General features: G+C 46.0%; 1 long non-coding RNA gene across 2 annotated transcripts; it reads right to left on the bottom strand.

The window, feature by feature from the left end:
* Positions 1-812: 812 nt before the first annotated feature.
* On the bottom strand, positions 813-9,015 carry Smkr-ps (smal lysine rich protein 1, pseudogene). 2 transcript variants are annotated; one of them, NR_040263.1, is made up of 2 exons: positions 8,878-9,015; positions 813-1,336 (listed from the first exon to the last, which is right to left on the bottom strand). It is a non-coding gene; the product is annotated as a smal lysine rich protein 1, pseudogene (long non-coding RNA). The 2 variants fall into 2 exon arrangements; NR_040264.1 differs by having other exon boundaries at positions 813-1,332.
* Positions 9,016-24,769: the final 15,754 nt, after the last annotated feature.

The following is a 24,769-nucleotide window of genomic DNA, read 5'->3' as shown; positions in this document are numbered from 1 at the left end:
TCGTTCCCCAAATAATGCGGCCAGCCTCTCAAACTGCCAGCGGCAAGGAGTCTTTCCTCTTTTAAGCCACTTTCCTCGGGCCCTCTGTCACAACAACTGAAAGCCAACTTACTTGACTTGCTCCCCTTTCTTCATCCACCACACAGGTGTGTGTGTGTGTGTGTGTGTGTGTGTGTGTGTGTAGACACGTGTAGAGAGGCCACTGATTGGCATCGGTACATTCCCTCACTGCTTCCTACAGAGTCTCACTGAATTTGGACCTACCTCACCATCAGCTAGACTGATTGGCCCGCAAGCCCCAGGGATCCTCCGGTCTCTGCCTCCTGGGGCGAGGACTATAGGCATGTACCATACACAGTGTCTGGATGCCATGGGGATGCTGGGGATCAAACTCAGGTACTTGTGTTTCCATGGCAACTACTACATCCAGAACCATTTTCCTGGCCCCAGCTCTTCTTCACCACAGGCTTGCACACCTGGCAAGATGATGCTCATGACGATTTTAGTCTCCACCGACCGGAGCGTGTAGTTAATTCGAATTAGAAAAAGACTGCTAAGCAGAAAATTATAAAAACAAGTTATTTATTTTCCATTTTGTTAAAAAACGGGGGGGGGGAGGGGCAGCTAGGGGTAATTTAATGGCTCTTCCTGAACAGAGGCCCCAGGTTCATCCCCAGCATCGAAAAAGAAAACAAAGAAAACCCAACACCAAACCACAGCAGAAAATGTGTTTACAAGTTAGGCCTGAGCTTTCTGCCTGGTCCTTTCTGAGCCGACCCCTCACCAAAGAAAATGACTCACACAAACTGGAGCTGCCTTCTGAGATCAAGGTTTAATTCAGTCTAGAATTATGATTATAATATTTAAAAAAAATTACTACCAGTGCCAGGGTAACCTTTATGAACTACTTTTCCTGATTACTTCTGAAAAACCAAAGTGGCTTACCTAGTGCCTGGCTTAGCTTCGGAAATAAAAAAACGGCGTTTGCTATTGCTTAGCACAGAAAAGCACAGTGGCTCTGTGTTTCCGCTTGTCTTTTAGAGCCCGTTTGGCCGAAGTCCTTGAGTTATCCTAAATGCATTCTCCTACTTTCTGTTCTTTGAGACCAAGGCGTGCTTTGAATTCTATCACCTAAATCTTATTTTTTCCCCCTTTTCCCTTTGGGAGCCCCTGGCCAGGGGAAGCCTCGCAGGTACAGGCAGTCCGCAACATTGTGAGCAATGTAATACAGGTTCAGCATGGCTGCGGGGCTCATGATGTCCACTTCCTGCTTCTTCAGCTTCTGCTTCTTCCCGGAGGTCTTGGGCCGGCCTTTCCCTTTCTTCCCTTTACCTGACTTTCAAAGACAAGCAAAAACATGGGGAGAAGATTACTATCGCCTGTGTGACTCCTTCCTTCCTTCCTTCCTTTCTTCCTTCCTTCCTTCCTTCCTTCCTTCCTTCCTTCCTTCTTTCTCCCTTTCTTTCTCTCTCCCTTTCTTTCTTTCTTTCTTTCTTTCTTTTGTTTTATTTATTTATCTATTTATCTATTTATTTATTTATTTATTTATTTATTTTTGATACAGGGATCAAAGGCATGCACCATCAAGGCCTGCTGGAAGCAGCTTTCCACATTTTCTTAGTGACTTTAAAGGGAAATAAAAGCCTAACTGGGGGACGGAGACGGACACAAACTGTCCCAACAAATACATTTACATGTTCAATATAACTACGAGTCTGAAGTTTCCCAACACAGAGTTGGTTAGTGTTGGAGGAAAGAAGAGGCTGGTCCCATTTGATGTCTACACACATCTCACAAATACATATAAAGATTACATATCATTTAAAAAAATGCTTGCCTGGATCAGGAAGCATCAGATGCCATCGACTGTGACAAGTGCTTGTTAAGCAGCCCTTGATAAAGAGACCTATGGCCCCTTCTTATGTGGCACTTTGTTGTATTCTGATTTGCATAAGCTGCAAGAAGACAAGGCATTGGGCATGCAATGTCTCAGAGATGCACACTAACACTGTAGAGACAAAAATCAAAGACTAGAGCGGTGCTTCCCTGTATGGCTGCCCTCGCCACACCCTGCAGAAGAGCAGGGAGCACAGGCCTCGTACGCTTTTGCTGCTTTCTGAACTGGAGGAGTGCGCCTATGGGAAGCTATTTTACCAAATTATTCTTGATTATTTCTCTGGAGGGCTGCATACTAAAAGTTAAATTTAAAACAAATTATACAGCCAGGAGACAAATGCATATCTTTGGTCTTTGTTATGCAAGCACTTTCTACAAAAGCAGTTTCGAGATTTAAGTGTAGAAGTAGATGCAAGATGAGACTCAAGGTCTGAGAGCAAGTGAGGCTTGCCATCATCTTCATCGTCACAAAGCTGTGCTTCAAAGTAGACAGGCGCCAGTCCTATCCGCAAAATGATCTAGCAGGGGCTCAGCGAGGTCACTCGGTAGGCGCTCAGTGACATCCAGCAGGCTCAGAGCCCACGCTATTTTTGTGACTAGCTGAAGAGGTCAGAATCCTCTAGGAAATGTGAGTGGGGACTTTCCTCCTTCAGCAATAAACTGTTGCAAATACTGTTGTGGTTGTTTTAACAAGTGTGCACAACCAAGCTGCACTCCTCTAGGTCCTGAGACCATCTCGCCATACAGAAAACGATTGATGGAAGAGCATCTCTACCCTGTCTCCTCTAGCTAGGGAAGGAGAGTGTGCACATCATCAAAGCTCAGCCAAGGCTAAGCATTTACAGAAAACACACGTCTTGTTCTTAACTTTTCACTCATGATGTCCCAAGTTAAACAAACAAAACAGTTAATGCATCTAGAATAGAAAAATATTTTTCCCTCAGGAGAAATGTAGTATATTCCTAGACACTATATCCAGGGATGAATATGAGAAATAATGCAGTGAGTCAATACAGGTGGTGGGGCTGGAGAGATGGGGCTGTGGAGAAGTGGGGGCTGCGGAGATGGGAGCTGCAGAGATGGGGCTGTGGAGAGATAGGGCTGTGGAGAGATGGGGCTGTGGAGAGATGGGGCTGTGAAGAGATGGGGCTGTGGAGAGATGGGGCTGTGGAGAGATGGGGCTGTGGAGAGATGGGGCTGTGGAGAGATGGGGCTGTGGAGAGATGGGGCTGTGGAGAGATGGGGCTGTGGAGAGATGGGGCTGTGGAGAGATGGGGCTGTGGAGAGATGGGGCTGTGGAGAGATGGGGCTGTGGAGAGATGGGGCTGTGGAGAGATGGGGCTGTGGAGAGATGGGGCTGTGGAGAGATGGGGCTGTGGAGAGATGGGACTGTGGAGATGGGGCTGGTGAGACAGCTCAGTGGCTAAGAGCAGATGCTGCTTATCCTGAGGACCAAGTTCAGCTCCCAGTCTCCACATGGGTTTGAAGTTCACAACTGCTTATAACTTCAAGGATCTTACAAGCCTTCTGGAGTCTGAGTACATCTGCAAACATATGCATGCATGCATGTGGGGGCACACACACACACTTAATCTTGTAAAAGAAGAGAATACAAAAAAATATTATGAAGTCCAGAAGACTGCCTTCTGCTGGGAAAACCTCTCCACAGGGTACAGGATGCACACTTTTGAGTAAGTTCTTTAAGATTTTGAATGTTTTCTCTTTTTCATAATTTTATACTTTCTTTTTCTTTTTGTTTTTTTTGTTTTGTTTTGTTTTTCCAAGACAGGGTTTCTCTGTGTAGCCCGGGCTGTCCTGGAACTCACTCTGTAGACCAGGCTGGCCTTGAACTCAGAAATCTGTCTGCCTCTGCCTCCCAAGTGCTGGGATCAAAGGCGTGCGCCACCACTGTCCAGCAATCTTATAGTTTCTTGACTGTCAATGGTCAATGGCTCACCTGAAAAGACTAGAACAGATTGCGTGTGTGCATGGTGCATGCACGTGGGGCTACATCTTTAAAATGGGTTGAGAAGAGTAACTTTTTTTTTCAGTTAAACTTTTTCTTTAATATTTCTTTTAGAAATATTTATTCTATTTTTATGTATAGGAGTACACTGTAGCTGTCTTTAGACACACCAGAAAAGGGCATCAGATCCCATTACAGATGGTTGTGAGCCATCACGTGGTTGTTGGGAATTGAACTCGGGACCTCTGGAAGAGCAGTCAGTGCTCTTAACCACTGAGCTATCTCTCCAGCCCTCAAGTAAACATTTTTAGTTTTTTTTCTTTTTTCTTTTAAAGATGTTGTCTCACTATATAAACCAGGCTGGCTTCAAATTTACACAGATCTACCTACCTCTGCCTCCTGAGTTCTGGGATTAAAAGTGTACCAACAATGTTCAGCTAAATTTGACATTCTTAGATATTGGCAAACTGATTCCAAAGATCAGATGGAATTACAAAGGACGTAAGATAAAGGCTTTTAAGAATTTATTCAAAGTTCTTATCTTCTTGTAGACACTCCCAAAATCCATCTAGAAATGCAAAGGACTTTGAAAAAGGGCACAGTTGGAGGCTAACATCAGCTAACTTCAAAGGTTCTTCTAAAGTTACAAAATCACACCAGGTGCTAGTGGGGTCAAGACGAATAAACAGATCAATGGAACAGAATAAAGAGCCGGGGCTGGAGAGACAGCTTAGCGGTTAAGAGCAATGTCTGCCCTTCCAGAAGTCCTGAGTTCAGCTCACAACCACCTGTAATGGGATCCAATGCTCTCTCCTGGCATACAAGTGTACATGTAGATAGAGCCTCATTTACATAAAATAATAATTTAAAAAAGGAGAGCCTGAAAGTAGCTGCATATATGTACGAGGGAATTGTTTTTCAGGAAAAACGTCCAAATCAGGATTGTCAGTTCTCTACAGCAGCCCTCAACCTGTGGGTTGTGACCCCTTTGGGGTCTCCTAAGACCATTGGAAAACAGATATATTTACGTTACAATTCATAGCAGCAACAAAGTTACAGTTATGAAGTAGCAACAGAAATAATTTTATGGTGGGGGGGGGGGTCACCACAACACAAGGAATTGTATTAAAGTGTTCCTAAGGCTGCGAACCACTACAGTATATGGTGCTGGAATAATGACGGTCTATTAACAAAATACAAAAGCAAGGAATTCCAATTAATATTTGAACTACACCAACCAACCAACCAACCAAACAAACAAACAAACAAAACCCTTAAAAATTGATCATAGGCCTAAGTATAAAACCCCAAATTACAAACCTTTAGAGACCTATGGCCTTCAGTTTGGCAAACATTTCCTCTTGAGGATAATATCAGAACCACAGCTCATGACTACGAAATATCCCTATAGGTCTGTGTGTTTCAACACTTGGTTCCCAGCCACTGGTGGGGCTGTTTGGGACAGATGCTGACCCCTCCTCCTGTAGGTGGAAAGTGGGGAGGAGCCTTGCTGGAGCAAGCATATCACTACGGGGCGGGCAGGGTGGGCAGAGTGGTAGACTTTGAGGTTTTACAGCAGGGACCCACTTGTTCTCTTCCTGACTCCTGGCTGAGTTCACTCCCTGCTCCTCTAAGGTTTGCCACGGTATTCAATCATAGCAGCAGAAAAATATGTAACGTGTAACATGTCCTGAAGAACAAGTTGCTGAGCTCGCAGTCAAAATGTAAAATGTCTGCTTACCAATAGGTATTAAGAGATGAATGCTGTCTTAGTCAGGGTTTCTATTCCTGCACAAACATCATGACCAAGAAGCAAGTTGGGGAGGAAAGGATTTATTCGGCTTACACTTCCATGCTGCTGTTCATCACCAAAGGAAGTCAGGACTGGAACTCAAGCAGGTCAGGGAGCAGGAGCTGATGCAGAGGTCATGGAAGGATGTTCTTTACTGGCTTGCCTTATCTGGCTTGCTCAGACTGTTCTCTTATAGAACCCAAGACTACCAGCCCAGAGATGGTCCCACCCACAAGGGGCCTTTCCCCCTTGATCACTAATTGAGAAAATGCCTTACAGTTGGATCTCATGGAGGCATTTCTTCAACTGAAGCTCCTTTCTCTGTGATAACTCCAGCTGTGTCAAGTTGACACAAAACTAGCCAGTACAAATGCTAAGCCAGAGACTGGGAAAAAATACTTCTAAAGCAAACGATAAAGGTCTACATCCCCAGTAAAGAGTGCCTGACACACAACAGTTAAGAGAACCACCCAATAACAATCAGCAAACTATTTACATAAATACTTTCCTGAAAAGGAGACAGGGGAAATGAGCACACGAACGGACTCTCAGCATTGTTAGACATCAGGCATATACAAAACCTACAAGATACACAACACACATCGAGTCTGAGAGCTCGCTAGATGGCCGAGCGTATCAGGTAACGGCGAGCAAACGAAAAACACAGCTGGAGTTATCACAGAGAAAGGAGCTTCATTTGAGGAAATGCCTCTATGAGATCCAACTGTAAGGCATTTTCTCAATTAGTGATCAAGTGGGAAAAGTCCTTTGTGGATGGGACCATCTCTGGGCTGGCAGTCTTGGGTTCTATAAGAGAGCAGGCTGAGCAAGCCAGGGGAAGCAAGCCAGTAAAGAACATCCCTCCATGGCCTCTGCATCAGCTCCTGCTTCCTGACCTGCTTGAGTTCCAGTCCTGACTTCTTTTGGTGATGAACAGCAGTATGGAAGTGTAAGCTGAATAAACCCTTTCCTCCCCAACTTGCTTCTTGGTCATGATGTTTGTGCAGCAATAGAAACCCTGACTAAGACACTACCCACAAGGCCTTTGCCTTGAAATATCATTCTCTGGCCCCTCACCCTAGGGTTTGTTGTTTGTTGTTTTTAACTACTATATATGGTTACTTTTCTTTGGCTGTGATAAAACACTATGACCAAAACCAATTTATGGAGGAGCTCACTTTTGCCCTACAGAGACAGACTTCCTACTGAGGAGGCGTGGCCGGGGCAGGAAGCAGAGAGTGAAGTGGGAGGGGAGTCTGGGAGATCTCAGGGCACTCCCCACACCCCATCAGCGACAGACTTCCTCCAGAGCTGCAACCACCTCCCTAAATAGTGCTCCAACTGGGGACCAAGGGTTCAAATATCTGTGTCTATGGAGGATAGTCTCATTAAAACCATTCCAACTACTTAATAGTGATTAATAATTAATAGTAACTGAGAGGAACCCAGAGGGTTGGTTTGTGAGTTTACCACTGAATTCCTTAGCCTAAACTATTATTTGGCACACCGAATGGATGAACCATTTGCTAAATGAATAATGAATTACAATCAGATGGGTGTGTTGGTTCAAATATGAAATGTCTCTAACAGGTTCACATGTTGATTGTTTATTCCCAAGAGGGCCTTGAGGAGACTTTAGGGGGGTAGAACTAGGTAGCAGAAGTAGGTCTTTAGGGGTGGGTCTCACCTGGCCCTACCCTCTTTGCTTTCTGACCTTCCCTGTTGGACTCTCCGCTGCCCTAAGCTCTGCCTTCTCCACTACGTGAGACGGAAACCTGAGTGTGACCCCGAATAAGCCCTCCTTCTCTTGAACTGTTGTTTCAGGTGTTTGGTCATAGCCACCTGAAGAAATAAATACAGACACTTTGCGGTTGGAGAGGCTATGCAAAGATAAAGGGACCAACCAAGATCAGAGTGGCTGTCCACAAGCAAATGGGGAGTAGGGCAGGGTGGGATGGAAAGGGGGAGGGGCGATCAGGTCTGGAAAGCAAGTGAAGAGCAGCTTTGGCCTTCAGCCTCTGTAAACTAACAAGCTGGACATTTATACAAAGAGCCGGAAGAAGCCGTTAGTTTCGAGGGCTTTGTAAGTTATTCTTCATTTTCCTGGATCCGGAAAAAGAAGAGCAGTAGAGTAGAAGCCGAGAAACAAGTCAGGAGATGGCACCTTTACTTAATACTATACTTAGTTCCAGAAGAAAACATTAGAACCGCAGGCTTACTAAACACATCCCAAACTGCAGGCTAAAGGAAAGCAAGACAGGCAGGACACCTCAAGCGTGGTGCAAAGGGCTGTGGGTACTTACAGGACAGGAGGGACCAGGAGGTATTTCTACTCTAGGAGATAAAAAGACTAGTAGCAGCCATAGGGCAGGTGCAAGGAGAGCAACATCCGTCTAGTTCGGGGAAGACTTTTCCTTAAGCAGAGATGGTAATACCATAATTGTGCAAGAAGTTGAGGCCCCTTTACCCAGTGCATGCTTAGCAGCAAGTTCAACAGTGAAGAGAACAGCGTGTCCCTGAGGGCTGCGGACAGGGGCAACAAAACCACAGCCACTCTAGAAAGAAAAATGAGGCTGGGAAGGACGGCACCGGCAGGAGGAGGGTTAGGGTAGGGTGGGGTTAGATGCAGTGTGGACACCTCTCCCTCCTCCCAAGGCCAACCTTACTTTATTACATGTAAAGAATTCCACCATACATCTCAGGGCAGCCTGAACAGTCCCTTATTGGCGTGTACTTAGTTTGGGGGGATCCAAACCTCGTTGCTGATCTTCCTCTATTTCCCAAACGCCAAAGCATCTTCTAGGAGTGAAAAAAGTTACCCCACAGAACCAAGGGACTAAAACCAGTTTCACAGAAAGGGTACAGCCTGAATCTGCTGCTGCTGTCCATCAGATGCAGGTCATCTTAAGTCCATCTTAAGTCCGTCTCAGAATGAGCCCTCCTACTATACGCTGGGTTGAACTGTACCGGTGGGGACGACAAAAGACCTAGGTCTCAAAGGCTTACTGGGGCTATGGCGAGCGCTTGCGAACCTCCCACTTTAAGATGGGTATTTCCGTGGTCATTTCTATCTCAGCTGAGGTGATTGTGACACCAGTCCCCAGTCTCGAAATTCAGGCCCCACATTTCTTCCCCATACCCCCCACCTCTACTCCCCCACCCCGGCGTCGCAGTCTTCCGGCCCCGATCCTGGTGCTTCCCTAGCCTCCGCGAGCGCTCTCACCGGCGTTGTGCCGCCTGCCCCGGCCGTGGCCGCACCTCCAATTGGGCGCCTTCGCGGTGTGCGGAGGCGCAGATGCTGGTAAGCAAGGCTCGGCTCACTCCACTCGGGGCGGCACCCGGACAGCTCGCTTTCGAGTGCACAAACCCCGCGGAACCTCGAACTGTTTATTTGTTGCTAGGGCACCGGGGCGGGGCATGCCGCACTGGGCGGAGCCCTTGTGAGCTCAGTTTGTGTGTTCCGATTCGGTTTACGCGGAGGTGACGATGATTAAGAACTCAAACTGGGAGCAAAGTTGCAAAGTTTTGTCTCCGGCAGTGCGATTGGGCGGGGCATGAGGGGAAGGGGCGGGCCGCCAAGATCAGCAGTTTTGTCTTTGGGAAGGAAAGGCTAGAGAGAGTGTAAGCTAAATCAGTCTCTTGAAATCTTCAGAAACTCTTTCACTTCTTCTGATAAACAAGAATAAGGTCTCTGAGGGTCGAGGTGAGAATAACAGAAGAAATGTCTGTAAGAGTCTAGTACAGGCCTCAGGAGAGGAAAGTGGGCAGGGTTCGTACATTATGGGTGGGATTAGCTTCTAACCTTGTGAGTCCATCCTTTTCTCCCAGAAAGGGAATGCGTTTGGGGGCATAACTCCAATTGTTTTTTTTTTATTTTTTTTATTTTTTTAGAACTTGCCATTCCATTTTATTCAGTAAGCGGATATTGTATATCTGTCGCGTGCCTGACTCCCGCTTGCCATGGGAATTCAGTGCCCAATATGAGCCAAGGTTCTTGAACTAAAAAGGTTGGAGGAGGAAGATGGGAACACAGCAAAGAGGAAGGGTATGAATTGCAAGCGCTGGCCACAGTTAAAAGTGATAGGTGCAGAGTTGGCTCAGTGGTAAAGAGCACTTGCTTTTGCAGAGGACCCAGGTTGGGCTCTCAGCACCCACAGGGCTGTTCACAACCATCCAGTCCCAGGGATCCAGCGCCCTCTTCTGACCTCCACAGGCACCAGGCAGCTCACTATACAGTGCACTGATACACATGCAGACAAAACACTCACCACACAAAAAAATAAAAACAAATAAACGTTACAAAACAAAACAAACAAAAAAACCCAAACGACCAGGAACAGTCCAAATCATGGGCCGGATATGGTAAACCCAGGGCAGGAGGCAGGTGAACCAAGAAGCAGGTTAAAATCCTGAAAAGACCTTACATGCTATAGTAGGTTTTGCTAGCTTTTCTCCAGCCTGGTTAGTGAAATGACTTTCAAAATCAAGTCTTTATGTCCTTTGGAGTTTTCACTGACAAGACTGTGTTTTGTCTGGCAATTTTATCATGATTTATATATCCCTTGATATGGCAAACTCTGTGTTTTCTCCTTTGTGGACTGGCTTCTAATCCAAGGATTGGGAGTGAGCCCCTTTCCCTGCCTGTATCTCAATGTTTTGTTTTGCTTTGTTTTGTTTGCAGCTTTCCAAGGTTAATCTCTACTGGGATCATTTCAAAATTTGTTCCTTTTTTTTTTTCCTGATCAACAACTTGTGATGGTGGTACCATGGTGAAGTGGGTTCTTGACTACATACAAGGTTTAGAAGACTTCATTGCGTTGGGAGTGACAATGGGGTGTTTTGAATGATAACAGTCCCCACAGGCACATATATATGAATATTTGGTCCCTGGTTGGTGGAACTGTTTGGGAAGAATGAAGAGGTGTGGCCTTGCTGGAGGAGGTGTGTCACTGGAGGAGGGCTTTGGCAGTTTCAAAAGTCTGTGCCAGACCCATCCCTCCCTCCCCTCCCTCCCCTCCCTCAAACTTATGGATAAGATGTAAGCCCTCAGCTCCTGCTCCAGTGTCATGGTTACCTGCCTGCTGCGATGCTCTACATCATAATGGTCATGGGCTCACCCTCTGAATTTGTAAGCAAGCCCCCCAATAAATGCCTGAGCGAGGTGGGGGTGGGGAGAGAAGCGTGGCAGGAGCGAGCAGGGCCAGAGCAGAGCGAGGCCAGAAAGAAAAAGTTTGTAAATGCTTTGTTCTATAAGTTGGTCATGGTGTCTCTTCACAGCCATGGAAGAGTGACTCAGACAGACAGTGGTAGTCTTTATTCTGAGGGAATATACAAATGCTCACTTTATAAGCTGAATAGATCAATACAAAATGGAAATAGGAGAAAGCAAGAGAAGGAACCACTAATATCTCCCAACCCCCATGCCTCCTGACGTTCTCAGGTCTCTACAGCAGCTCGCACTCCCAGGAAGCTCCAAACCGTCAATGTACCTGGCATCACACCCTGCCACCCTTGCCTTTGGCCTAATGTCCCTATGATCACTGCCATGTTCCCACTTGTATGGTCTTTGCCTGGGCTGCTGTAGTCCTGACATCCTGCTGCCCCGACTTCTATATCCCTTCATATTTTAAAGCACAGGCCAAACCATGGGTCACTCACTTTCAAAACTGTTCAGTGACTGATATCTATGACTCAGCTTTTCTATTTTTAAAAAATATTTTATTTATTATATGTAAGTACACTGTAGCTGTCTTCAGACACTCCAGAAGAGGGCATCAGATTTCATTACTGATGGTTGTGAGCCACCATGTGGTTGCTGGGATTTGAACTCAGGACCTTTGGAAGAGCAGTCAGCACTCTTAACTGCTGAGCCATCTCATCAGCCCCTTCTTTTCTTTTTAAAAAAGATTTATTATATGTAAGTACACTGTAGCTGTCTTCAGACACACCAGAAGAGGGCATCAGATCTCATTACAGATGGTTGTGAGCCACCATGTGGTTGTTGGGATTTGAACTCAGGATCTCTGGAAAAGCAATCAGTGCTCTTAACCGCTGAGCCATCTCTCCAGCCCTCAGACAGCTTTTCTAGCTCCCTTCTTAGCACCACAAATGCTTGCCGGTCTCGTTCTTCTCTGGGGGTTGTGATTCTGTCATGCCCTTGGCTGCTGCTTCTGTGTTCTCTGGATCTTGAATGCCCTGTTGATCAGAGGCCCCGTTGAAGGTTAAGGCCAGGCAAACAGGAGCAATACTCTGCCTGTTAGACGAAGCCCAGATCTCTGCAGCAGCCACTTGTATGTAGGCAGGCACAGTATGTACTTACTGTCCCCACGTTCAGTGGGAAGTAGAGTCCCCTTCACCTTACCAAGTGTGAGGGCTACTTCCTGCTCAGAAGTCACCAGAAGACACAGCCATCATCTTCTGTGGCTGTAATAAGATACCCAAGGTAAGGGATGACAAAAGATTTATTTGGCACACAGTTTTGGAGACTGAAAGATCAGAAATCCTTTCAGTTTCTCCTTCTGTGAGGTCATAACAGTAGGCAGATGTCATCAAGACATGAATGCATCAGAATGTGGTAAAAGAGGGAGGGTGCCAGAAAGACTTAATGGTTAGGCTCATTAATTATTTATTTATAAAGATTTATTTTATTGATATGAGTACACTGTTGCTATCTTCAGACATGCCAGAAGAGGGCATAGGATCTGATTGCAGATGGTAGTGAGACACCATGTGGTTGCTGGGAATTGAACTCAGGACCTCTGGAAGAACAGTTAGTGCTCTTAACTGCTGGGCCATCTCTCCAGCCCCAGACTCACTCTTTATAATAATAAATTTTCCCTTTTATTTTTTTCTCTTTGCCTTCTGAGTGCTGAGATTGCAAGTATGTGCCTCCATGTCCACCTAAACATGAGCTGGCCAGCTTTCTACTTTTCTTTCTTACAGAGCTGGGACCTAGCTCTGAGTGATACTTCTAGCCCAATAAGACCTACCTCAATGCCAATGACCTACCTTCTAGTAGGCCATGCCTTTATTTATTTATTTATTTATTTATCATTTATTTGCAAGTATGTGTGGGCATTTGCAATGTGGAGCTCACAGGACAGCTTATGGGAGTTGGTCTTTCCTTCTACCATGCGGGTACACTCAGGCTGTCCACTTTGTGGTTAGTGCCTTTACCTACTGAGCCATCTTCCCAGTCTCTGTTTTTGGTTTGGTTTTGTTTTTAAACATTTGAAAGATTTATTTGTTTGTTTGTTTATTTATCTTAGCTCTTACTGTAGTTGTCTTCAGACACACCAGAAGAGGGCATCAAATCACATTGTAGATGGTTGTGAGTCACCATGTGGTTGCTGGGAATCGAACTCAGGATCTCTGGAAGAGCCGTCAGTGCTCCTAACCACCGAGCCATCTCCCCAGCACCCTCTCCCCAGGCTCTGTTTTTGACACAGGATGTCATTCTATAGTCCTGGATGGTGTGAGACTTTCTGTGTGAACTTAGGGATGTCTCTCCTGCTTCTGCCTCCTGAATACTGGGCCTGGCTCAGTTTGGAGAGGGTTTCACTAGGCATACTCACTCCAAGGGAAAATGCTGAAGGGAGGGAGGAAGGGATGAAAATGAGGTAATGTGTGCTCATGCGTGAGATTCTCATGAAGTGAACGTGTAGAAGAGTAAAGCCACCTCTGATCCTCCTGCCTCAGCCTCCTGAGTGCTGGGAATCTGGGATGGTGCTACCATGCCTACTGCATCACCTCAGTATTGCCACAGTGGACATCAAGCTTCTGACACGGGACCCCTTTGGGGGCACATGCCATATCCACACTATAGCATTTCCCGTAGTCTCTCTCCCACTTGTTTCTGGGATATGCATCATGCCCCTGGCTCATCCCGATCTCATGGAGATATCCCATGTCTACCTGCCTCTTGCTGCACTCCAAGTACGAACTGACCTCAGAGCCCATGTCCTCCCTCAGTAAACCACACTCACATTCACATAGCCTAGTGATCTCATCTTGTGGGCTAAAACAGTCTCCATAGTGATGAATGACCTCTGTCTGAGCCCAGTCTTCAGCCCCCACCAGCAGCCTCTGTGCTTCAGCTGCTGGCCACTTCCTGGTCTCCACCGAGTGATAGCCATGCCTCCCAATTGTGTACACTCTCTCTTTGCCAACTCACCAGTCTTGAATGATGAAGCCATCGCCCTTGGCCTGGGAAATCGTTCTTTTTCTTTCGGAAATTATCTTGTATCAGGCCCTCCCTTGACATTCTCATCAGGACAGACTTCATCCTCTCAGCACTGTAGATGGCTAACATTAAGAGAATCCCGACAACGGGCAGCTTGGTGAACACTTTGCTCAGGTCATGGCCTTATTACCTCAACCAGTGAACTAGCTTCTATTATGCTCTGAAGTTTCTCGGTGAGGTCAGGGAATCCTTACTTACATTCAGCAGAGTTAAAGCTCTCCTCTCGGTGGTGGTGGTGGTGGTGCACGCCTTTAATCCCAGCACTTGGGAGGCAGAGGCAGGCAGATTTCTGAGTTCGAGGCCAGCCTGGTCTACAAAGTGAGTTCCAAGACAGCCAGGGATACACAGAGAAACCCTGTCTCGAAAAAAACCAAACCAAACCAAACCAAACCAAAAAAACCAAACTCTCTTTTTCTGTTCTTGTTTGCTTTCTTTTGTTTTGATAGACACCATGGCCAAAAAGCAACTTGGGGGGTGGGGGAAGAAAGGGCTATTTGGCTTTTTACATCCTGACCAATGATCATTGAGAGAAGTCAGAGCAGGAACTCAAACAGGAACAGAGGCAGGAACTGTGGGGGAACATTGCCTACTAGCTTGCTTTGTTGTTGCTGTTTTCTGAGACAGGGTTTCTCTGTGTAGCCATGGCTATCCTGGAGCTCACTCTGTAGACCAGGGTGGCCTGGAACACAGAGATTGAACTGCCTCTGCTTCCCAAGTGCTGGGATTAGAGACATGCACCACCACACTCTGTTGTCAATATTTAATCTCAGTCGGGAGTTTCTATCCCCACATTAATCATTTGGTTCCCAGGTAAAAGACACAAAATGTTTATATTTACAATAAATAGTTAAAGCACTAGAACTGGGCAGATATGCTATTTTGTCTACTTCCCTGCCAATAGCCCCAAAATATGACTTGCCATGTTCCACTTGGGACACTCTTACTCCGACTGGCCAGTCCTCATGGCAGTTCTCATGATCCCTCACCCCATGCCATCTTCCTCTCTCTCCACTTTCTCTCTCCTCTCATGGTCTCTCCCAGCCCTAACTCCCGAGAACTAAAGCTTCGCCTACCTCTCTTCTGCGCAGCCATACTCTGTAGGCATCTATATTCAACCAATAGTTTTACATTTGGAGCAAGGTACATAGATAGCATCACTTGGTGTGATGAGGATTCCCTCATCCCTGAGGCAACCAGATCTTGGGGGCCAGTATGCAGCATCACAATACATAGCAACAGATCAAACCTTAGTGACGCTTGGCATTGCTTTGCTTCTTATGCAACTCCAAACACCTTCTCAACGTTGTCAATCACTCACAGTGGGCTGAGTCCTCTCATATCATTATCCAAGACCACGCCCTACAGACATGCCCACAGCCAATCTGATGGAAGCAGTTCCTTGTGCTGTCCCATATATATATATATATTTGTGTCAGGTTGACAAAAGGAGCCAGCACCCTCTTTAACCTGAGCTGCTAACCACCAAAATTATTCAGGAAGGTGCTTTGGACTCAAGGCCAGAGATGTAGAGTCAAGCCTTGTCTTATTACTTAATAGCTGTGGAATTTGAAACAACTCTCTGAACTGTGTCTTGTATGGTTTCCTATAAGGGCGATATGATAGCATAAAAATGAAAATGCCTTGGAATTTCATGTCTTTCCAGTCAGCCCCACTTTAAAGGAGATAGATATACTGGGGCTGGAGACATGGCTCAGCTGTTATGAGCACTTGCTACTATTACAGAAGTCCTGGGTTTCCTGCTGGGCACCCACACAGCACCTCACATCCATCTATAACTCCAGTTCCAGAGTGAATGTCTACAAATGAAAACACTTTAATATTAATGTGGCAGTGAATTAATCTGGTGGCTATATTTATTACCTTATGCTAGTCCCCAATAACTTCACGGAGAAACCAAGATTTATTTAAAACTGCACCTCCATAGCTGAGCAGTTAAATGGCCTACCTTAAACTTCTGTGCTAATCTGACAGCCTCCGAGCCCCATCCCACGATACTTGCATATTAGTATTGATGGAGTTCTTCAGACCCTTTCTTCCTGGTTCTAATTCCTCCATCCTGCTGGCTGATCTGAATCTCCCTCACTCTATCCTTTCTCTGGCTGGTGTACAACCCGCCCTATTCTCTCTTCTGCCCAGCCATTGGATGATCAGCATTTATTGACAAGGCAGAGAAGAAATGATAATGTTGCGCGCGTTCAACAGGCCAGGAAGAACGACGCTGCTACAGGATCCTTCTGCACACATTTATTCAGTCCTGTTTCTTCTTTCTCCATATATCTCCCTTGTTTATATCTCCCTTGTTTATATCTCCCTTGTTTTTATATCTCCCTTGTTTATATCTCCCTTGTTTATATCTCCCTTGTTTTTATATCTCCCTTGTTTTTATATCTCCCCTGTTTATATCTCCCTTGTTTATATCTCCCTTGTTTTTATATCTCCCTTGTTTTTATATCTCCCTTGTTTTTATATCTCCCAATAATAACAATCCTCTCTCGAATAATAATCCTCCCTCTAACCCGGGCCTCTCACTCTTATATACTCTCAGTTCCCATCCACACACAGCAGGCCACACCACTTCACCAGGCACGCAGCTTCAGCTAATCAGGGCAGCAGGGGCAAATCTCCACCAAATTGGATTCACCTGTATCCTGGTACACCTGCGCAGCACTCAAGATGTTTGTGGTTTATATGAGGAAGTCAGGTGCAAGTCATATGACTTAGCTGCAGTCCCTGGCGCCTTTGGGACTGCCGCCACACCCGCTCCCCACAATTCCCCCTTTTTTCTTTTTTGGCAGAGAGAATGTCTGTAGATAGCCCCCCGCAGCCATGCCCCTTTCCCGTCCTTGGGTGACAAACAGCATTGGTTTGATCCCTGTCTTAGGTTGGTGACATGCCCAGGGAGTCTTATCACTGACTACCTCTCTATCATGCCAAGCCACTCCTGGGGAGATTGTGTTTTGCTTGCGGCAGGTGCATCAAAAGGCCAGGATGTTAATTAACCTATGGCCAGATCTTAATTGCTGCAAGCAAGCCTCATGGGTGAAGGTAGAGGTCTGATCCCCAGTGTGCAAGCATAGGGGCCCTACACAAAACCATCCCTTAGGCTCATCACCCAGAGAGGTCTTGGCCAGCTCCCGTGTTGTTTTTCCTGGGGGAAGGGAACTAGGACACTGAACCTTCATGCAATCAGACATGCCTTCCACAGGATGCCAACAGCAAGCTATCCTCTGTGCAGTGCTTAGCCTCGCACCCCACGGCATAATGCAGCATAATTTCTTTTAGAGCGGCAAACCGAATCTGAGGAGATTGTCCCACCTCCACTGCAGCAAAAGCCTACGCTACCATGGCGAAAGTGCGGGCCTGCACACGCTGCACCTAACACATGTGCCAAACACAAAACACACACACTATAACAAGCATACATCCCAGGGCTCTCATCCCCGCTCATCTTCTCTGAAGCAAGGGATAGATAGCCAGAGGGGCTATCTCTTTAAGGGAAATTCAGGGATCAAAAAGGCATGGAAAAATGTGAACATCATGTCGAGCTGGTATCGGCTTCTGGAACACCGAAAGGATCTCCCATCTCGGCTCCATCGTTTGTGCTTGTGGGACCATCCACCACATCCACAGGGGCAACTGAACTGGATCAGGAGCCTCATTCTTGCAGCGTCTCACCAACCTCTCCGGCACCCAAAGAGGTTCCGTCTGGTCCTGTGGAAACACACAAACAGACCCTCTCGCCCACGTCAACACCTGATCTGGTCGATCCTCTCCAAATCTCCAGACAGAAGGTCCACCTACAGGTGGCTGCTGAGGAGGCATAGGGAGGCGGCGCAAAAGCTAATTCGCCTTCCTCCTCCACCTCGGCTCTTTTATTTCGTCCTTTCTGTCCACCTGATAACACTGTGTCTCCTTTCTTTTTCCTTTTTCTTTTTAAGCCCTTCTCCTCTTCCGACATACTTTCTTGTTGCTCTGTAAGGATTTTCTGACCTGTCTTGACTGCCTCTACACACAGTTTCAAACAGTAACAGAGTCCATATATCAGAACAAACAAGACCAAAACTATCAGACCTACCCACAAAGGGTCAATGGGAGAAAAAAGCATAACTACACAGCGAGGATCTCTTGATCACTACACTGAGGTTATCATAGTTCCTTAATCTATCCTGAAACCGTGAACCTTAACTTGTCCCAAAGCCATGAACCTTTCGTTACCTTGTACCTGCTTCCTGTCAACGTTATATTCGCCTCTATTTTATCGGAGGTCCTTCCCAAACTCCTGGGTTACTTTGTGCCTACTTCCTGGCAACTTTATGCTCACCTCTATTTTATCCGAGGTCCTTCCCAAACTCCTGGGGTCGCAAGTTTCACTCACCATGAACTTACCCTGCCGGCAACCACTGACTGCTGAAAGTTCTGAACTCGGTGGGGGAGTCGGTTCCCCGTATGGGCCACCAATTGTCGCGTCCGCTCTCGACCAGCAAGAACGACGCGACCACCAGTCCTTCTGCACACATTTATTCAGTCCTGTTTCTTCTTTCTCCATATATCTCCCTTGTTTATATCTCCCTTGTTTATATCTCCCTTGTTTTTATATCTCCCTTGTTTTTATATCTCCCTTGTTTATATCTCCCTTGTTTATATCTCCCTTGTTTTTATATCTCCCTTGTTTTTATATCTCCCCTGTTTATATCTCCCTTGTTTATATCTCCCTTGTTTTTATATCTCCCTTGTTTTTATATCTCCCTTGTTTTTATATCTCCCAATAATAACAATCCTCTCTCGAATAATAATCCTCCCTCTAACCCGGGCCTCTCACTCTTATATACTCTCAGTTCCCATCCACACACAGCAGGCCACACCACTTCACCAGGCACGCAGCTTCAGCTAATCAGGGCAGCAGGGGCAAATCTCCACCAAATTGGATTCACCTGTATCCTGGTACACCTGCGCAGCACTCAAGATGTTTGTGGTTTATATGAGGAAGTCAGGTGCAAGTCATATGACTTAGCTGCAGTCCCTGGCGCCTTTGGGACTGCCGCCACACCCGCTCCCCACAATGATAAGAACAGTTTACACAAATTTGAGACAGGAGATTCTTTTTTTTTTTTTTGGTTTTTCAAGACAGGGTTTCTCTGTATAGCCCTGGCTGTCCTGGAACTCAGTTTGTAGACCAGGCTGGCCTAGAACTCAGAAATCCGCCTGCCTCTGCCTCCCAAGTGCTGGGATTAAAGGCGTGCACCACCATGCCCGGAGAGACAGGAGATTCTTGGTATAGGCATTACAATGCTGTGTCCGGATTGAAACAAGATCTGAGGGCAGAGAAATCAGTATCTGAACAACCTAGGGTAAACTTTACACATCCTTACAAAAACATTATGACCACAAACGCCCTCTTCTGGCCGCCAAGAGCACCAGGTATGCTTGTGCTGTTATGAAAAACCATGACCAGAATGGAAGCACGCATTCCCAGAATAGCTAAATTCAGAGTGTTCTACCACTACACACATGCAGGAAAGCACTTATAAACATGAGAAAGCCTTTTAAAAAGGTTTAAGATAAAGCACGTCTTCCCAGCAGGCTATTCCTTGGTCTCAAGACAATTGGAAGAACTTCAGGGCAGGTCTTTCTTCATTGGCTGGTGAGCTAGTGTCTTAGTCAGGGTTTCTATTCCTGCACAAACATCATGACCAGGAAGCAAGTTGGGGAGGAAAGGGTTTATTCAGCTTACACTTCCATACTGCTGTTCATCATCAAGGAAGTCAGGACTGGAACTCAAGCAGGTCAGGAAGCAGGAGCTGATGCAGAGGCCATGGAGGGAAGCTCTTTACTGGCTTGCTCAGTCTGCTGTCTTTTAGAACCAAGACTACCAGTCCAGAGATGGTCCCACCCACAAAGGGCCTTTCCCCCTTGATCACTAATTGAGAAAATGCCTTACAGTTGGATCTCATGGAGGCATTTCCTCATCTGAAGCTCCTTTCTCTGTGATAACTCCAGCTGTGTCAAGTTGACACAAAACTAGCCAGTACAGCTAGCCTGTGTACTGGAAAAGCCTTGTTGTTGACCTATGGGAGGAGAGGTAAGCTGCTATGGCATCTAGCTGGAAGGAAGATTTTATTATGACACACACGGAAGGTTATTGGTAGAATCAAAACATAACACCGTTGACTGTGCATTATGTATTTTCTTTAGAGCTAGTCCCCTGAAGAATCTCTCGGGGCTGGGGAGGTGCTCAGTGGAAGAGTACTTGCCTAGCCTGCATAAAGCCCCACACCACAGACAGCAAAAGGAGCCATTGGAGTCAGGTGTGCCTGGACACACTTGTAATCCCAGAGTGCAGGAAGCTGAGTAAGGCAGACAGAGAATCTGAGTCTAACCTAGGCTACATAGTCGGACCTTAGCTCAGAGAGAGAGAGACAGAGAGACAGACAGAGATAGACAGACACACACACAGAGGAGAGGGGAGAGAGAGAGACAGAGACAGACAGACAGACAGACACACACATAGACAGAGTCAGAGAGAGACAGACACACACAGAGGAGAAAGAGAGAGAGAAAGAGACACATACACAGAGGGAAGGGAAGAGAGAGACAGACAGACAGAAAGACAGAGAGACAGACACACACATAGTGACAGACACACACATAGTGACAGAGAGAGACAGACACACACACAGAGGAGAGGAGAGAAGAGGAAAGGGGAGGGGAGGGCAGGGGAGGGGAGAGAGAGAGAGAGATCATATAATGTTGGGAACTTAAAATTAGAACTGTTTTTTCCACAAGAACTGAACAAACCCTCAGTGTAAATGGGAAGGTGTTAAATTTGGATAGCTATTGAACCTCACTTCAGGAAAGCTACGGTTCATTTGATCTATTTATGAATACACATCCTTATGTCGTCTTTATAAATAGTAAAACGAACTGTGGGGTTGTGAAAAACCATGACCAGAATGGAAGCACACATTCTTAGAATAGCTAAATTCAGAGTGTTCTATCACTACCTTTCTTAGAAGTTACCCTCGAAAACCCGTTTCTTCCTTTCTACTGTTTCCCCCCTGCCTTTTCTTCCATCCTTTTTTTCTTTTTATTCCATTAAATGCTCACTTCACATAGGACCCACGTCCACGAGAGGTGATACCGAACAGAAAGATGACAAAACAGCTGTGGTTTCTGGAGGACGTTTCCTCCGGTCAGCCTGTAGGGTTCCAGTAACCCAAGGGTACAGAGACCAGCTGAGGTGACCTCGGAGAGGAATAACAGCCGGGGTCAGAAGATTGTGGAAAGGGACAGAATTAATATTGTTGAGTTGTCGGATGCTAAATCTTTTGTAAATACTGAGCTGCTGACAGTGCAAAAGGAGTTTCATCTAGCCTGTATGTAAACAGATATGGCTGCATTCCAGCAAAGCTGGTGTGGAAAGTAAAATTTGCATTGCATAGAATTTTCATGTCTTAAAACATCTTCGGGCTGGAGAGATGGTTCAGCGGTTAAGAGCACTGACTGCTCTTCCAAAGGTCCTGAGTTCAAATCCCAGCAACCACATGGTGGCTTACAACCATCTGTAATGGGATCTGACGCCCTCTTCTGGAGTGTCTGAAGACAGCTACAGTGTACTTACATATAACAATAAATAAATCTTTAAAAAAAAAAACTTCTTGGGGGCTGGAGCGATAGCTCAGTGATTAAGAGGGCAGACTGCTCTTCTGAAGGTCCTGAGTTCAAATCCCAGCAACCACATGGTGGCTCACAACCACCCGTAATGAGATTTGATGCCCTCTCTGGTCTCTCTGAACTGAAGACAGCAACAGTGTACTTATTTATAATAATAAATAAATCTTTAAAAAAAAAGAGGTAGTCTTTAAAAACAAAACAAAATAAAACAAAACAAAACATCTTCTTTGTTGGATTTCCCAGCTCAATCGCTTAAGAATGTGAAACTAGGGGCTGGTGAGATGGCTCAGCGAGTGGTTAAGAGCGCCGACTGCTCTTCCAAAGGTCGAGTTCAAATCCCAGCAACCACATGGTGGCTCACAACCATCCATAACGAAATCTGATGTCCCACATCAATTGGTCAGAGTGGTATAAGTTTATAATTTCAGTACTGAGGAGGTGGAGGCAGGAGGATCAGAAGCTCAAAGTCAGGGCCAGCAAGAGGCTCAGTCTGTAAAATGCTGATCAAGCTTGAATCTTGATCTGTAGCAACCATGGAGGGAAAAATTTGATATTGATCTGTGGCTTGCACGTGCACATGTGTGTATACAACCATGCACCTCCATCCAAAAACATTCAAGGCCACCCTGGACCATGTGATGAGTTTGTCACCAGATTGAAAAACAAAACAAACAAAAGAACAAAAAGACATTAAACACCTTTCTGAGTTCATGGGTTGACTAAAACTCATGTCTGGTCAGACTTGGCCACCAGCTGTAATTTGCTGACCCCAGATGTAGAAGACTGAAGTGCTCTTTATTCTTCTTGGGTGGGGGGAGTTCTTTGAGAGGGAGAGACATGAGAAATAAGCCACACATGATTTATCAGTCATGCTTAGCAAGTACTCTTCTGACCCTCACAACACTTAGTCCTTACAGCCAGGAAAGGTGAGGGATGCTGGCAGGTTTCCATTGCTGTAACAAAATACCTGAGATCATCAACTTAAAGAGAAGAAAAGGCCTGACTCTTAGTTTCAGTCTACAGTTGCTCAGCCCTGCACAAGCACTGGGCCTGTAGCAAGGCCATGAACAGAGTGTATGACAGATGAAGCCTCTCAATTCACAGTGGCTGAGAAGGGAAGAGAGCAGCATGCCAGCTTCCAGGGCATCTCCTCAGTAACTTAGCATCTTTTCCCTAGGCCTCACCTCCTAAAGGTTCCACCATCTACCAGTTGTGCCATAGGTGTGTGGGGGGGCATTCAAGATCAAACTACAGCCCTTAGCATTCCCCCACTCTGTAGGTGAGTACTCTGAGGAGTGAAGAGGTAAATAACTGGCTGCCCATCACAGAGGCAGGGCCAGTCCCCAACCCTCTGGACCACGGCACTGTGCTGCCTTTCTGGGCAAAATCTTGTGGGGCTCAGAAATATTCTCACAGGAACAATCTCTTTTTCTTCTTCTTTTCTTCCTTTTCTTTTCTTTTTCTGTTTCTTCTAACTTTTTAAAAAATTAGATATTTTCTTTATTTACATTTTAAGTTGTATCCCCTTTCCTCTTTTCCCCTCCAAAAATCCCTCTATTCCATCCACCCTCCCCTTGCTCACTAACCAACCCACTCCTGTCCTGGCATTTCCCTGGGGCCCTTCACAAGACCAAGGGCCTCTCCTCTCACTGATGTCCCACAAGGCCATCCTCTGCTACATATGCGGCTGGAGTCATGGGTTCCTCCATGTGTACTCTTTGGTTGGTGGTTTAGTTTCTGGGAGCTCTGGGGGTACTGGTTGGTTCATAAGGTTGTTCCTCCTATGGGGCTGCAAACCCCTTCAGCTCTTTGGGTCCTTTCTCTAGCTCCTCCATTGGGGACCCTGTGCTCACTACACTGGATAGCTGTGTGCATTCATCTCTGTATTTATCAGGCACTGGCAGAGCCTCTCAGGAGACAGCTATATCAGGCACACAAACAATCTTTGACTTGCAAGTTCTAATAAGCTTTTGAACAGAAAGTTACCGAATGTACAAAGTCATGTTTCCATTTGGAGGCAAGGGGACAGATGGCACTGTCTTAGAAAGGAAGTCACTGTCACCAAAGGTGCTGGAGCAGAGGTGAGATGCTTTTCCACTCTGTGCTTCCAAAGACTTCGGCATTTCCTATCAAAACTTTTGTTTGTAAAATTTAAATCTGGTCAGTTCCGAAAGCCAGAAGCCCAAGCACTTCCTCATGACACACTCAGAGGCAATCTCCCCGTATTGATAGGACTTGGAAGTCTGGATATCCAGACCTGCTGGGAGGAGATATTTCAGACTGTGTTGGCCGATTGCTGCTACGGGAATTGAGTGAATGCCCCCTCCCATCCCAACACACACACACTTGAACGCACACACACATACACACACACACACACACACCCCTCATTTTTCCACTCAGACCTTTTTTTTTTTCTTTTCCTGAAATACTTAAAGTTAGTTTTAGGAAAGAACTATTTACTTATTGAATTCCCACGACTATCTAGTGCTGTCATAAGACACCATGACTGAACTTGAGCAAGAAAGAGTTTACAGATTATGAACCCATCACTGAAGGAAGCCAGGGCAGGAACTAAGGGTAGGAACCTGGAGGCAAGAACTGAAGCAGAAGCCATAGAGGGACACTGCTTACTGGTTTGTTCCCCATGGTTCACTCAGTCGGCAATCTTATACCATCCAGGACCACCCATCCCGCAGTGGCACTGCTATCAGTAGGACGGGCCCGCCCATAGCAAGCTTGATCAGGAAAATACCCACAGGCCAACCTGGTCAGGGGTATTTTCTCAAAAGTCCCTTCTTCTGAAATGACTCTAGCCTGTGTCAAGTTGACATTAAAAACCTGCCAGCACAACAATATTATAAAACAGTCTCTAAGATGGCCAGTTATGGTGTCTCATGCCTATAATCCCAGCACTTTGGAACCCAAGGCAGGAGGGGATTAGATGTTTCAGGCCAGCTAGGGTTATAGCCTCAAATAGATACAAATAAATAACTGCAAGAAAAATAAATGATTAAAGCAAGTGTAGAGAAGAGTGCATTGCATTCCCAACTATTTACAAAAAAATGTGGTAGGAGGATATAGGGATTTGGGGAGTTTTCTGAAAGGATTAAAAAAATTATTCTGATGGTTTGTATATGCCCTGCCCAGGGAATGGCACTATTAGAAGGTGTGGCTCTGT

The sequence above is a fragment of the Mus musculus genome, chromosome 6 (assembly GCF_000001635.26).
Source record: "Mus musculus strain C57BL/6J chromosome 6, GRCm38.p6 C57BL/6J".
NCBI classification, from domain to species: domain Eukaryota; kingdom Metazoa; phylum Chordata; class Mammalia; order Rodentia; family Muridae; genus Mus; species Mus musculus.
This window is presented reverse-complemented; position numbering and strand designations above follow the sequence as displayed.